This window comes from Lissotriton vulgaris, unplaced genomic scaffold (genome assembly GCF_964263255.1).
Source record: "Lissotriton vulgaris unplaced genomic scaffold, aLisVul1.2 SCAFFOLD_1316, whole genome shotgun sequence".
NCBI lineage: Eukaryota > Metazoa > Chordata > Amphibia > Caudata > Salamandridae > Lissotriton > Lissotriton vulgaris.
The window spans coordinates 211,780-226,318 of NW_028253720.1; the positions used below are offsets into that span (position 1 = coordinate 211,780).

The 14,539-nt window shown below is 44.4% G+C and overlaps 1 long non-coding RNA gene across 2 annotated transcripts in view; it reads right to left on the reverse strand.

Annotated features, from left to right (window-relative positions):
• Window positions 1–3,378: 3,378 nt before the first annotated feature.
• LOC147660794 (uncharacterized) overlaps window positions 3,379–14,539 on the reverse strand; it is a 43,928-nt gene continuing 32,767 nt past the window's right edge. For both annotated transcript variants that reach the window (XR_015306185.1, XR_015306186.1), the window contains exon 4: window positions 3,379–4,087. This is a non-coding gene — a long non-coding RNA (uncharacterized LOC147660794). The remainder of the gene's footprint in view (window positions 4,088–14,539) is intronic.

Sequence of the window (14,539 nt, forward strand, 5' to 3'; positions counted from 1 at the left end):
CCTCTGCCCACTCACCCCTCTGAAAATACGAAGCAACGAGCAAATTGATCGCCGCAAAGACAGCAAAAAAGATTGACATTTTCTTGCAAAAACTATTGAGGGCAGGCTCTTGTTGAACCACGCCAAGGATTATCTTAACCTTGGACTCAAAGACATTGTGTAATTCACCGCCCCCTGACCATCTTGGTCCTTTTCTATCTTACACGAGCACAAATTTCTCACTCTATGCACTTTACCCTTTGGTAACCCCCTGTTCTACAAAAACTGCATATTTGTGTACTGTAGCTTGAGGAGGAATTTTATTGAGAATAAACAGTAGAGTCTTCTCTCCTCTACTTTTAAAACGATTGAAAAATTCCTTTTTTGTGTGTGTTGGACATCTGTTTGTTTTGGGCTATTATGTTTCTCTCTTATGTTTCCAAAATTCTTCATTGCAGGATTAATTTCGCATGTGGAATAAGAATTGAACAAAGTTCTTTTGAAATAACATCAATAATTGTGTGTGGAGTTTACGTCTAGGACCACCATATCTGTAGCACTCAATACCCAGTTCCTAGGACTTTCTTTGGGTTACCCCGTATATAATAACGTCTGCCATAACACTGCCCTCTATCCTGCCACCCCCACCCAAACTGACCCCTACCCTCAAAACCCTACATGGCTACACTGAGATCTCTTTTCTGAGTATAACGTTTCTGGCTTTCCCCTCCTGTATAAGGCTTTAGTCCAGTGTGAATTCTCTCATGTGAAATGACATTGTATTCAAGACTAAACCTTATCTGACATTCAGAACACACATAAGGATTTTTTCCTCGTGTGAGTAAGCTCATGTCAAGTGAGAAGTAATTTGTAACCAAAACCCTGCTTGCATTTCGAGCACTCATAAGGTTTTTTCCCCAGAGTAGGATCTCTCATGAAGCATAACACTGTCTTTCAGATTCAAGCTTCTATGGCATAAGGATTTTCTCCAGTGTGGAGTTTCTCATGGTGAAATAGCGTTTTTCTCTGCAGCTTTTCTGACATTCAGAGCACTCATAGGATTTTCATCAGTATGGAGTCGCGTATGGTTAGTGAGGCTGTGCCAATCAAATAGGAATTTCTGGCATTCACAGCATTGGTGATGTTTTTTCCCTGTGTGCGTCTGCTCATGTAGAGTGAGATTGAGTTTAAAATTGATTCTTTTCTGGCACTTGGAGCACTGAATTATTTTGATGGTGTGTTTTCTTATGACGCTTGTAACCATCTCTACCTCTGAATCTTGTCTGACATTTAGAGCACTGATAATTTTTTTTCTCCAGTGTGGATTCTCATATGTTTAGTGAGATTAGATTTAAGGCGGAAACATTTTTGACATTCGGAGCACTGATAAGGTTTTTCCCCAGTGTGGGTTCTTATATGCCGAGCGAGAGTATTTCTTTCACTGAAACATTTGTGGCATTCAGAGCACTGATAAGGTTTTTCCCCAGTATGGGTTCTTATATGCAGAGTGAGACTACTTTTTATACTGAAACATTTCTGGCATTCAGAGCACTGATAAGGTTTTTCCCCAGTGTGGGTTCTTATATGATGAATGAGACTGTATTTTTGACTGAAACATTTCTGGCATTCAGAGCACTGATAAGGTTTTTCCCTAGTGTGGGTTCTTATATGATCAATGAAACTCCTTTTTGCACTGAAACATTTGTCGCATTCAGAGCACCGATAACGTTTTACCCTAGTGTGGAATCTGACATGTGCAGTTAGAAGTAATTTAAGTTTGAAATCTTTTAGGCATTCAGAGCATTGATAAGGTTTTTCCCCAGTGTGGGTTATTGTATGTTGAGAAAGACTTCTTTTGTCTCGGAAATATTTCTGGCATTCAGAACACTGATAGGGGTTTTCCCCAGTGTGGGTCATTATATGCAGCGTGAGATATCTTTTTTCACTGAAACATTTCTGGCATTCAGAGCACTGATAATCTTTTTCCCCAGTGTGGGTTCTTGTATGCCGTGTGAGACTACTTTTTTTACTGAAACATTTCTGGCATTCAGAGCACTGATAACGTTTTCCCCAAGCGTGGATCTTTGTATGCAGTGTGAGACTACTTTTTATACTGAAACATTTCTGGCATTCAGAGCACTGATAAGGTTTTTCCCCAGTGTGGGTTTGTATATGCTGCGTGAGTTGTCTTTTTTCACTGAAACATTTCTGACATTCAGAGCACTGATAAGGTTTTTCCCCAGTGTGGAATCTCAAATGTGCAGTTAAAAGGTATTTACGGTGGAAACGTTTTGGGCATTCAGAGCACTGATAAGGGTTTTCCCCAGAGTGGATTCTTGTATGTTCAGTGAGTCTGCTTTTGAAACTGAAACATTTCTGGCATTCAGAGCACTGAAAAGGTTTATCCCCAGTGTGGGTTCTTCTATGCTGAGTGAGACTGTTTTTGTAAATGAAACATTTTTGGCAATCCGTGCACTGATAAGGTTTTTCCCGAGTGTGGGTTCTTCTTGTATGGCGCCTGAGCTCACTTTTGTTACAAAAACTTTTCTGGCATTCAGAGCACTGATAAGGTTTTTCCCCAGAGTGGGTTAATGCATGTCGATATAGACTCGGTTTGATACTAAACCTTTTGTGGCATTCAGAGCACTGATAAGGTTTTTCCCCAGTGTGGATTCTCATATGCTCAGTGAGATAAGATTTACGCCTGAAACTTTTTTGGCATACTTTGCACTGAGAGTGGTTTCCCCCAGTGTGCATTCTGTCAAATTCTGTGAGATAAGATTTATGGCTGTATCTTGTTTGGCACAAGTAACTTTTTTCCCCAACTTGGATTATTTTCCCTCGATTGAGGCGGGTTTGAACAATGAATTTGTTCTCACAGTCCGTGTTTTTATAAGGTGTATTCTCTACATTTAGTTTCCTCTTGCTTATATGGCAAGAGTGTACATGATTTTAGAGTTGGGCTTGTTTAGATAATGTTCAGCATTTATCTCTAAAAGAAATTGTGTGTAATCTTCTTAACACTTGAATTGAGCAAAATATGTCTGAAAGCAGCCCTGTCACACCTGTCGAAATGTTTCTAGCAGATAATAGTCTTTAGGTAATAGCCTCTCCGGCAGCAACTTATTTTGTGACTGAAGTTTTTCTCAAATCTATTTGTATAGGTTCTTAGCAATGCAGTAATAAGGTGTTAGTCTGATATTTAATGACTAAACTGATAAGTACCTTTTTGCACTGACGTAATGGCAGTAACTGAGGGCATTAGAACATGCACAGTACTATTGTGGATCATTAGTCGCAGAACATCAGTTCCTTCTACCCTTTCTATGTTTGGTGTAAGGTTAAGGTTTGCAGTTCTGAAGATGAGGATCTATTTACATTAGCTGTAGCGCAACTGTGCTCCTTTAATCCATTTTTATACTTAACAGTTTTACATATCACTCATGCACAACAGATAATGTTGAGGCGATTTACATAGAATTACAGAACAGTACACAATAAAAAGGAAACAATCTGAGATGGTCATGAACTCAATAAAGTGGTGAATTTTTAAGGTTTTCGCAAGAGTGAGCAGAGTGGGTCGTGGTGTTCTATCCAGAGGCAGATAGTCTCAAACTTGCGTAACTGGTTAAAAACCGTTGTTGAACAAAGGTGATTTTCCAATCTTTTGGTTGTTAACGTGTCAGCTTCGGAGTCTTCTTTCAGTGTCTTTTCTTTGATAGTATCCAGAAGAACCTTTTGCTGTAACTTTCTTTTATGCAGTGTGTGCTTCCTCTCTGGAATTACATGATGCTTTAGATGAACGTTATTCTGTCATGCTGAGGCAATTTGTCTTTCTGATATTTCAGATGAAGATGCTGAAATGATCTTTCTATATTATTTCTGATGCTGTGTGCACAGATATGGCTTTGCTCTGGGTTAATGAAATGCAAAATTACAGACTTCGCTTACAGGTATAGTACTTTCTTCGCCACACTTAGATTTTTGGAAATTGCTTAAACGTAGAAGGCTGGATGTCCTTCAGTTTTTTTAAATAATCCTTCTTATGGTACTGACATTCAGTTGCTTAGTGCTAAATCTTGCTTTCTTCGTCCGTAATTGCAATCACCTATAGTATTAAAATTAAATAGTTAATACATGTACAGTTCCAAAAATATAATTTACAAGCCAAATCAATGCAGAATTTTGAAAATGTTGAGCTGTTTTTCAGACAGAGCAGAGTGTAGAATGGTAGCCTGAGAGTACTTGGATGTAGGAATGAGGATTTGTAGAATTTTCAAAATTTTATTAAGCTCACAAAGGATACATGTCCCCTCTGGAGTTGTAACACAGATTAAAGTCATATGGACTGGCAGCAAACAGATATTAAAAAAATATACTATTAATTAATTTGTAATGAAGATTTCTGGGATGGGAATGACTCCTCCACGGACAACAGGTGTTTTCCCCTGCCCTGAGTTACCACCTACTTGTATCTGGTTTCCTGACTTTTGGCCTCTGCCTCAAGCAAATCTATTGTGTGCTGCGAGGACTATGCCTAGACCTATCCCTCAAATATGGTCCAGAGTATGAATCAAGGGCAATGAAATTAAGAAGTACTTTCATGTGTTCATTTTATTCCACCTAATTATCAGTTGTTAGGTTTTTCTGCACCTGGATTAATTGGGTGCAGAAAACCAGGACACCATTTTTTTCCAGACAGAAAAATGAGACTGAAAAGGCGCATAAGACGCTGAGTGCAGCAGAAGCAGCCAAGACTTATGCTATGTTTTTTTACTAACTGGGGGAAACACAAAATTCTTCCCTCTGTTGGTGTTCACTGCCGTTGTCGGCCTGTGATACTGCGTTGAGTGCAGAGCGTATCGAGTAGAGCCGAGGGGCCGAGCCAAGCCGAGGAGGAGTTGACGAGGAAGCGGAGCGGAGCCTGAGACGACTGCCCGGCTTTGTTTTGTGACCGGTTCCCCCTCCCGAAGGTTTCTCCCGCTTCACCCGCGTCCTGTTATACGGGTGCTTTAAGTTCTACGGATCTGCAGGAACGGCCGCTGCCGGCACCACGGTGTTAAGGCGCTGCTTGTGTGGCAGGCGCTGCTTGTGCGGCGGCCGCTGCAGGGGTCAAAGGAGCCTTGGCCTACGGTGCTGCTGATGCGGCGGCTGCTGCAGGGCACAGAGGCACAGAGGAGCACAGAGGAGCCTTGGCCTGCCGCCTGATTTTACATATATACCAAGCATTGAGCAGGCCAGAGCCGAGGATTGGAGAGAAGGGCTTACATCTGCCGTCTGTAGTGGGACTGGCTCTGGATCCCGCTCATGTTCCTGAACGATTGCCAGCATTCTTTCTTGTACTCTTGACAGCGATGAATAGCAACGAACAAGCAATGAACAGTGAGTAGCGAGTGACAAGTGGCAAGAGGTGTGTTGAGTGTTGCGAGTAGTTAAGGTTGATCGGTCCGTAAGTCGCGGAGCCATTGGAGTCTTTAATAAGTCTGTAATACAAAATCTGAGAAAATATGCAAAGGGGAAAGTGATATAGACTTTGACCCTGTTGAAGCACCCCTCGACCCCTGAATTACTCTGCATGCCTAGACTACAGCCCTACCGGGAGCCCGGATATTAATCAATTGATTGAATAATTAATTAATTAATTAATTAAATAAGTTACCACTAGTACCGGCGGATTCTGTACTGAGGTGTGCTTTGGGGTGTTTTCCCTTGGAGGTGTTTGGAGGTGTTTGTGTACCATCAAAGCACCCCTTGGTCTTGTCACTGGCCCATTTGATTCTCTGATAGAAGCAAGACTTCTTCACCTTAGAGGGTGTATTATGAGGTCAGGAAAGGAGCAGCCACCAATAAAACAGACAGGTGACATATAGTCCTTTAAATCATCTAAAGTCAATCTGCTTCCTAGCAGCAAAACTATGGAATGCTTTACCAGCCTACAACAGTGAAGTGGAAGGTCTGCTAGACTTCAGGAAAGCTATCAAAACATATCTATTTCCCCTTAACTAAATTTCTCTGTATGCCTGCCTTGCGATCCCCTACTTTCTTCTTTAAGCTGGGATCAGCGCCGGGAAGCCCCTTTGCTGGGGCAGCTGAGCGCTTTACAAGATTATGTAACATAACATAACATTTAGAAAACTGGGAAAGTCACTGTGAAAGTTTGATTTTATGAAAGATCCAGCTGGTGCTATGCTAACTAATCCATGTGATCTTCAATTTCCAATTAAACCCCTGAGTAGAACAAATAGGATATCCCCTAAGCAAATTAATGAATAAGGACGAATACAAAAGCAACTCAGAAACTCTGCAGCGTTGGAGTACTCCGTATCAAAAAGACGTTTTGAATAGTAGTCCACAATTCATTAATTCTTGTGACGAGGGACATGATTTTCAAGGACCACAAAAAGAGGAGTATAAGGACCTATCATTCATAAATGGGCAACACCATAGCCCAGGTACTCAGGTACCAGGAAGTGGGAACGAGGGAGCAATTTGGGATTTATTCTTCAAAACCTCGCAATTAATTCTGGAAGCTTTAACATATCAGTCCAACAAAAGGGAGGTCCAAATAGATCTCGAGCGCTATGGCATCCTCTGTTACCGGAATTGAGCAGAAGATAACAACGCAAAATAATCTAATAGTAAGGGCACAATCACAGCCAATATCTACGTATGCAGAGTGTAGTTGTGCCCACTAATTAACAAACTAGCTACCATTCCGGATATTTAAAAAACAATAATTGACGATGTAAAAGGGAATTTTCCTAATGTGGGAATTCAAACCATCAAGACCGACTGCCCCTCTAAAGATACAATAAAATGTAAAGACAATACTGTTGTTGTTTAAGAAAAAATAGATGATAAAACAAAAGATCAAGAAGTGATAAACCTATGCTCGACACAATCAACAATGACAGACACAGTTCCGGAAGTTCATTTATCAAAAAGAGAGAGGAAAAAACAACGGAAAGCAAGAAATAAAGCTTCTAAAGGTATAAAAAATACAAATGCATCAGATATAGTGAGATTGAACACTGGAAACAACCATGAACAAATATCATATTGTGCAGGTGAGGGTAAACAAAGGTCTCCAACAAAACCCTTTTACCCTCTATTTAATAAGGATCTATCGGAGGTACAAGCAGTTATGAAAAATAAATGCCTAAACAATCAAGCTGATAGTATAAAAATGATAGAGAATGGGAAAATTCAGTCCTTAGAAATGCTGCAAGTGGAGGAAAGTAATAACAAGCATTTACAATGCAATGGGCTCGGCATCATTAAAGGTAGCGCTATTGGCATTGCTCATGACATTTCTTTTTTTTTTGTTAAATCATCAATGGCATTGTCATTTACATTGCCAATAGCTTCATCTTTAAATACATGGCATTGTCATTTACAATGCCAATAGCTACACCCTACACAGAACCACCCTCACACAGACACACTCAACAGCACTCTGCACTGTGTACTCAACAGCACTCTGCACTCTGTACTCAACAGCACACAGCACTCTGTACTCAACAGCACACAGCACTCTGTACTCAACAGCACACAGCACTCTGCACTCAACAGCACACAGCACACTGCACTCAACAGCACACAGCACTGTACAGCACTCTGCACTCAACAGCACTCTGCACTCAACAGCACACACCACTCTGCACTCAACAGCACTCTGCACTCAACAGCACTATGCACTGAACAGCACACAGCACTCAAAAGCACACAGCACTCTGCACTGTGCACTCTACATCACACAGCACTCTGCACTCAAAGGCACACAGCACACTGCACTCAAAGGCACACAGCACTCTACAGCACACTGCACTCAACTGCACTCAACTGCACTCAAAAGCACACAGCACTCTGCACTCAACAGCACTTAGCGCTTAGTGCTAAATCTTGCTTTCTTCGTCCGTAATTGCAATCACCTATAGTATTAAAATTAAATAGTTAATACATGTACAGTTCCAAAAATATAATTTACAAGCCAAATCAATGCAGAATTTTGAAAATGTTGAGCTGTTTTTCAGACAGAGCAGAGTGTAGAATGGTAGCCTGAGAGTACTTGGATGTAGGAATGAGGATTTGTAGAATTTTCAAAATTTTATTAAGCTCACAAAGGATACATGTCCCCTCTGGAGTTGTAACACAGATTAAAGTCATATGGACTGGCAGCAAACAGATATTAAAAAAATATACTATTAATTAATTTGTAATGAAGATTTCTGGGATGGGAATGACTCCTCCACGGACAACAGGTGTTTTCCCCTGCCCTGAGTTACCACCTACTTGTATCTGGTTTCCTGACTTTTGGCCTCTGCCTCAAGCAAATCTATTGTGTGCTGCGAGGACTATGCCTAGACCTATCCCTCAAATATGGTCCAGAGTATGAATCAAGGGCAATGAAATTAAGAAGTACTTTCATGTGTTCATTTTATTCCACCTAATTATCAGTTGTTAGGTTTTTCTGCACCTGGATTAATTGGGTGCAGAAAACCAGGACACCATTTTTTTCCAGACAGAAAAATGAGACTGAAAAGGCGCATAAGACGCTGAGTGCAGCAGAAGCAGCCAAGACTTATGCTATGTTTTTTTACTAACTGGGGGAAACACAAAATTCTTCCCTCTGTTGGTGTTCACTGCCGTTGTCGGCCTGTGATACTGCGTTGAGTGCAGAGCGTATCGAGTAGAGCCGAGGGGCCGAGCCAAGCCGAGGAGGAGTTGACGAGGAAGCGGAGCGGAGCCTGAGACGACTGCCCGGCTTTGTTTTGTGACCGGTTCCCCCTCCCGAAGGTTTCTCCCGCTTCACCCGCGTCCTGTTATACGGGTGCTTTAAGTTCTACGGATCTGCAGGAACGGCCGCTGCCGGCACCACGGTGTTAAGGCGCTGCTTGTGTGGCAGGTGCTGCTTGTGCGGCGGCCGCTGCAGGGGTCAAAGGAGCCTTGGCCTACGGTGCTGCTGATGCGGCGGCTGCTGCAGGGCACAGAGGCACAGAGGAGCACAGAGGAGCCTTGGCCTGCCGCCTGATTTTACATATATACCAAGCATTGAGCAGGCCAGAGCCGAGGATTGGAGAGAAGGGCTTACATCTGCCGTCTGTAGTGGGACTGGCTCTGGATCCCGCTCATGTTCCTGAACGATTGCCAGCATTCTTTCTTGTACTCTTGACAGCGATGAATAGCAACGAACAAGCAATGAACAGTGAGTAGCGAGTGACAAGTGGCAAGAGGTGTGTTGAGTGTTGCGAGTAGTTAAGGTTGATCGGTCCGTAAGTCGCGGAGCCATTGGAGTCTTTAATAAGTCTGTAATACAAAATCTGAGAAAATATGCAAAGGGGAAAGTGATATAGACTTTGACCCTGTTGAAGCACCCCTCGACCCCTGAATTACTCTGCATGCCTAGACTACAGCCCTACCGGGAGCCCGGATATTAATCAATTGATTGAATAATTAATTAATTAATTAATTAAATAAGTTACCACTAGTACCGGCGGATTCTGTACTGAGGTGTGCTTTGGGGTGTTTTCCCTTGGAGGTGTTTGGAGGTGTTTGTGTACCATCAAAGCACCCCTTGGTCTTGTCACTGGCCCATTTGATTCTCTGATAGAAGCAAGACTTCTTCACCTTAGAGGGTGTATTATGAGGTCAGGAAAGGAGCAGCCACCAATAAAACAGACAGGTGACATATAGTCCTTTAAATCATCTAAAGTCAATCTGCTTCCTAGCAGCAAAACTATGGAATGCTTTACCAGCCTACAACAGTGAAGTGGAAGGTCTGCTAGACTTCAGGAAAGCTATCAAAACATATCTATTTCCCCTTAACTAAATTTCTCTGTATGCCTGCCTTGCGATCCCCTACTTTCTTCTTTAAGCTGGGATCAGCGCCGGGAAGCCCCTTTGCTGGGGCAGCTGAGCGCTTTACAAGATTATGTAACATAACATAACATTTAGAAAACTGGGAAAGTCACTGTGAAAGTTTGATTTTATGAAAGATCCAGCTGGTGCTATGCTAACTAATCCATGTGATCTTCAATTTCCAATTAAACCCCTGAGTAGAACAAATAGGATATCCCCTAAGCAAATTAATGAATAAGGACGAATACAAAAGCAACTCAGAAACTCTGCAGCGTTGGAGTACTCCGTATCAAAAAGACGTTTTGAATAGTAGTCCACAATTCATTAATTCTTGTGACGAGGGACATGATTTTCAAGGACCACAAAAAGAGGAGTATAAGGACCTATCATTCATAAATGGGCAACACCATAGCCCAGGTACTCAGGTACCAGGAAGTGGGAACGAGGGAGCAATTTGGGATTTATTCTTCAAAACCTCGCAATTAATTCTGGAAGCTTTAACATATCAGTCCAACAAAAGGGAGGTCCAAATAGATCTCGAGCGCTATGGCATCCTCTGTTACCGGAATTGAGCAGAAGATAACAACGCAAAATAATCTAATAGTAAGGGCACAATCACAGCCAATATCTACGTATGCAGAGTGTAGTTGTGCCCACTAATTAACAAACTAGCTACCATTCCGGATATTTAAAAAACAATAATTGACGATGTAAAAGGGAATTTTCCTAATGTGGGAATTCAAACCATCAAGACCGACTGCCCCTCTAAAGATACAATAAAATGTAAAGACAATACTGTTGTTGTTTAAGAAAAAATAGATGATAAAACAAAAGATCAAGAAGTGATAAACCTATGCTCGACACAATCAACAATGACAGACACAGTTCCGGAAGTTCATTTATCAAAAAGAGAGAGGAAAAAACAACGGAAAGCAAGAAATAAAGCTTCTAAAGGTATAAAAAATACAAATGCATCAGATATAGTGAGATTGAACACTGGAAACAACCATGAACAAATATCATATTGTGCAGGTGAGGGTAAACAAAGGTCTCCAACAAAACCCTTTTACCCTCTATTTAATAAGGATCTATCGGAGGTACAAGCAGTTATGAAAAATAAATGCCTAAACAATCAAGCTGATAGTATAAAAATGATAGAGAATGGGAAAATTCAGTCCTTAGAAATGCTGCAAGTGGAGGAAAGTAATAACAAGCATTTACAATGCAATGGGCTCGGCATCATTAAAGGTAGCGCTATTGGCATTGCTCATGACATTTCTTTTTTTTTTGTTAAATCATCAATGGCATTGTCATTTACATTGCCAATAGCTTCATCTTTAAATACATGGCATTGTCATTTACAATGCCAATAGCTACACCCTACACAGAACCACCCTCACACAGACACACTCAACAGCACTCTGCACTGTGTACTCAACAGCACTCTGCACTCTGTACTCAACAGCACACAGCACTCTGTACTCAACAGCACACAGCACACAGCACTCTGCACTCAACAGCACACAGCACACTGCACTCAACAGCACACAGCACTGTACAGCACTCTGCACTCAACAGCACTCTGCACTCAACAGCACACACCACTCTGCACTCAACAGCACTCTGCACTCAACAGCACTATGCACTGAACAGCACACAGCACTCAAAAGCACACAGCACTCTGCACTGTGCACTCTACATCACACAGCACTCTGCACTCAAAGGCACACAGCACACTGCACTCAAAGGCACACAGCACTCTACAGCACACTGCACTCAACTGCACTCAACTGCACTCAAAAGCACACAGCACTCTGCACTCAACAGCACTCTGCACTCAACAGCACTCTGCACTCAACAGCACTATGCACTCAACTGCACTCAACAACACACAGCACTCTGTACTCAACTGCACTCTGCACTGTACAGCACTCTACACTCAACTGCACTCTGCACTCAACTGCACTTTGCACTCTACAGCACACAGCACTCTACAGCACACAGCACTCTACAGCACATAGCACTCTACAGTGTGTGTGTGGTGTGTGTGTGTGGTGTATGGGTGTGTGGTGTGTGTGGGGGTTGGTCTGTGGTTTTGTGTATGTGTGTGGTGAACGTACTTTTAGTGGTTGTATACTGTTTGTCTCTTGCACCGTTACACAGTGTCCCTACACACATACTCTGCTGACTCTGCACATCCACACTGTTCATTGGCATAGTCACACACTGTTCATCCTGGACACTCTCACACTTTTCACCCTGCACACTTACACACTGTTCACCCTGCATACTCACATACGCACACACTCTGCACTCACTCTGCACCTGCACTCACTGTACATGCACTCTGCACTGACACTTAATCAGCACTCACTGTACACTCCCATTCAGTATGCACTCACTCTGCACTCACTGTCACTCTCGCACTCACTCTGCACTCACTGTCACTATGCACTCACTCTGCACTCAGTCTGCACTCACACTCACTCTGCACTCAATGGCACTTGCACTCACTTTGCACTCACTGTCACTCTGCACTCAGTCTGCACTCTGCACTCACTCTGCACTTAATTTCACTCTGCACTCACTCTGCACTCACTCTGCACTCACACTCACTCTGCACTCACTGGCACTTGCACTCACTTTGCACTCACTGTCACTCTGCACTCAGTCTGCACTCTGCACTCAGTCTGCACTCACTGTCACTCTCGCACTCACTGTCACTCTCGCACTCACTCAGCACTCACTGTCACTATGCACTCACTCTGCACTCACTGTCACTCTTCACTCACTCTGCACACACTGTCACTCTCACACTCACTCTGCACTCACTGTCACTATGCACTCACTCTGCACTCACTGTCACTCTGCACTCAGTCTGCACTCTGTACTCACTCTGCACTCACTGTCACTCTGCACACACTCTGCACTCAGTCTGCACTCACACTCACTCTGCACTCACTGGCACTTGCACTCACTCTGCACTCACTGTCACTCTGTACTCAGTCTGCACTCTGCACTCAGTCTGCACTCACTGTCACTCTTGCACTCACTCTGCACTCACCGTCACTATGCACTCACTCTGCACTCACTCTGCACTCACTGTCACTTGCACTCACTTTGCACTCACTGTCACTCTGCACTCAGTCTGCACTCACTGTCACTCTCGCACTCACTGTCACTCTCGCACTCACTCAGCACTCACTGTCACTATGCACTCACTCTGCACTCACTGTCACTCTTCACTCACTCTGCACACACTGTCACTCTCACACTCACTCTGCACTCACTGTCACTATGCACTCACTCTGCACTCACTGTCACTCTGCACTCAGTCTGCACTCTGTACTCACTCTGCACTCACTGTCACTCTGCACACACTCTGCACTCAGTCTGCACTCACACTCACTCTGCACTCACTGGCACTTGCACTCACTCTGCACTCACTGTCACTCTGTACTCAGTCTGCACTCTGCACTCAGTCTGCACTCACTGTCACTCTTGCACTCACTCTGCACTCACCATCACTATGCACTCACTCTGCACTCACTCTGCACTCACTGTCACTCTGCACTCACTCTGCACTCACTGTCGCTCGGGCACTCACTCTGCACACACTCACTGTTGGACCCAGCCTCGTGGCGTGGTCCTCTCTGATCCCCGCAACCCAAGAACTACTGGTCGACCCGACCCCAGCCCGCCCAGAACTGTACACGACCCCTCTACACCGGACCTGAACCTATCTTCCGACTGCGTGCCTTCACCCGTGCACGTGACCCTCCGACTCCATGTTTGGCCACACCGGCCGCCCGGCCGCCTTCTTCCATTTCGGCAGCCCCTAGCTGACCCTGGTTGCAGAGAGGTGTGCGCGTCCTGACCCGCCCGGGGGGTAGAAGACCCACCAAGTACCCGAAACCAAGACTTCAATCACACCTCCGGCCTCCTCCCGAGAGACTGGTTCCCCTCACACCTCTGAACTATCCCTGGGGGATGGTTTCGATCACACCTTTGGCCTCCTAGCGACCGTGCGTCTGGGAATCCCTGGACGCACGGTCCAAAGCATCAAAGAACCAGCCGCCCAGACAATCGGCCGCCTGGCCCTCGGACCACCAGCCCCCTGCCTATGAGGGTCCAGACATCAAAGGGCCCCTGAACTATAAGACAGCCTGCCTCACATCCAGCAGGTAGTTGTATCCTGGACAAGAAAGCCCTGCTGATCTGATCGCGGCTGACCTTGTGGAGAAACTCTGAAACACCGAGCCCTGCTGACGCTGTTGCGGCTCTTCTTCGAAGCTACGGAACTGAATCACCGAGCCCTGGTGATGCTGTCGCGGCTCATCCTTGAAGCTACGGAACTGAACCACCGAGCCCTGCTGACGCTGTTGCGGCTCCCTCTCGAAGAGAAAGACTTGAACCACCGGAGCCCGGCTGACCTCGTCGCGCCCCACTCTTCAGAACGAGAGACTCTTGCTTCCGCCCTGAGCCCTGCTGACGCTGTCACGCTCCTCTTGAACTACGGTGTACTCCAGATCGAGCCCTGCTGACCTCATTGCGGCTCGAGGAGTCCTCTGGTCCGGCTGGACCATCGACGCTACCATCACGACAACTTCGAACCGAAGTGAGTAGGACAGCCCATACTATCGCCAGCCTCCGTACCCCCCAGTTCGAGGATTGAGAACTGTGCGCAGGGTACGCTATGTAC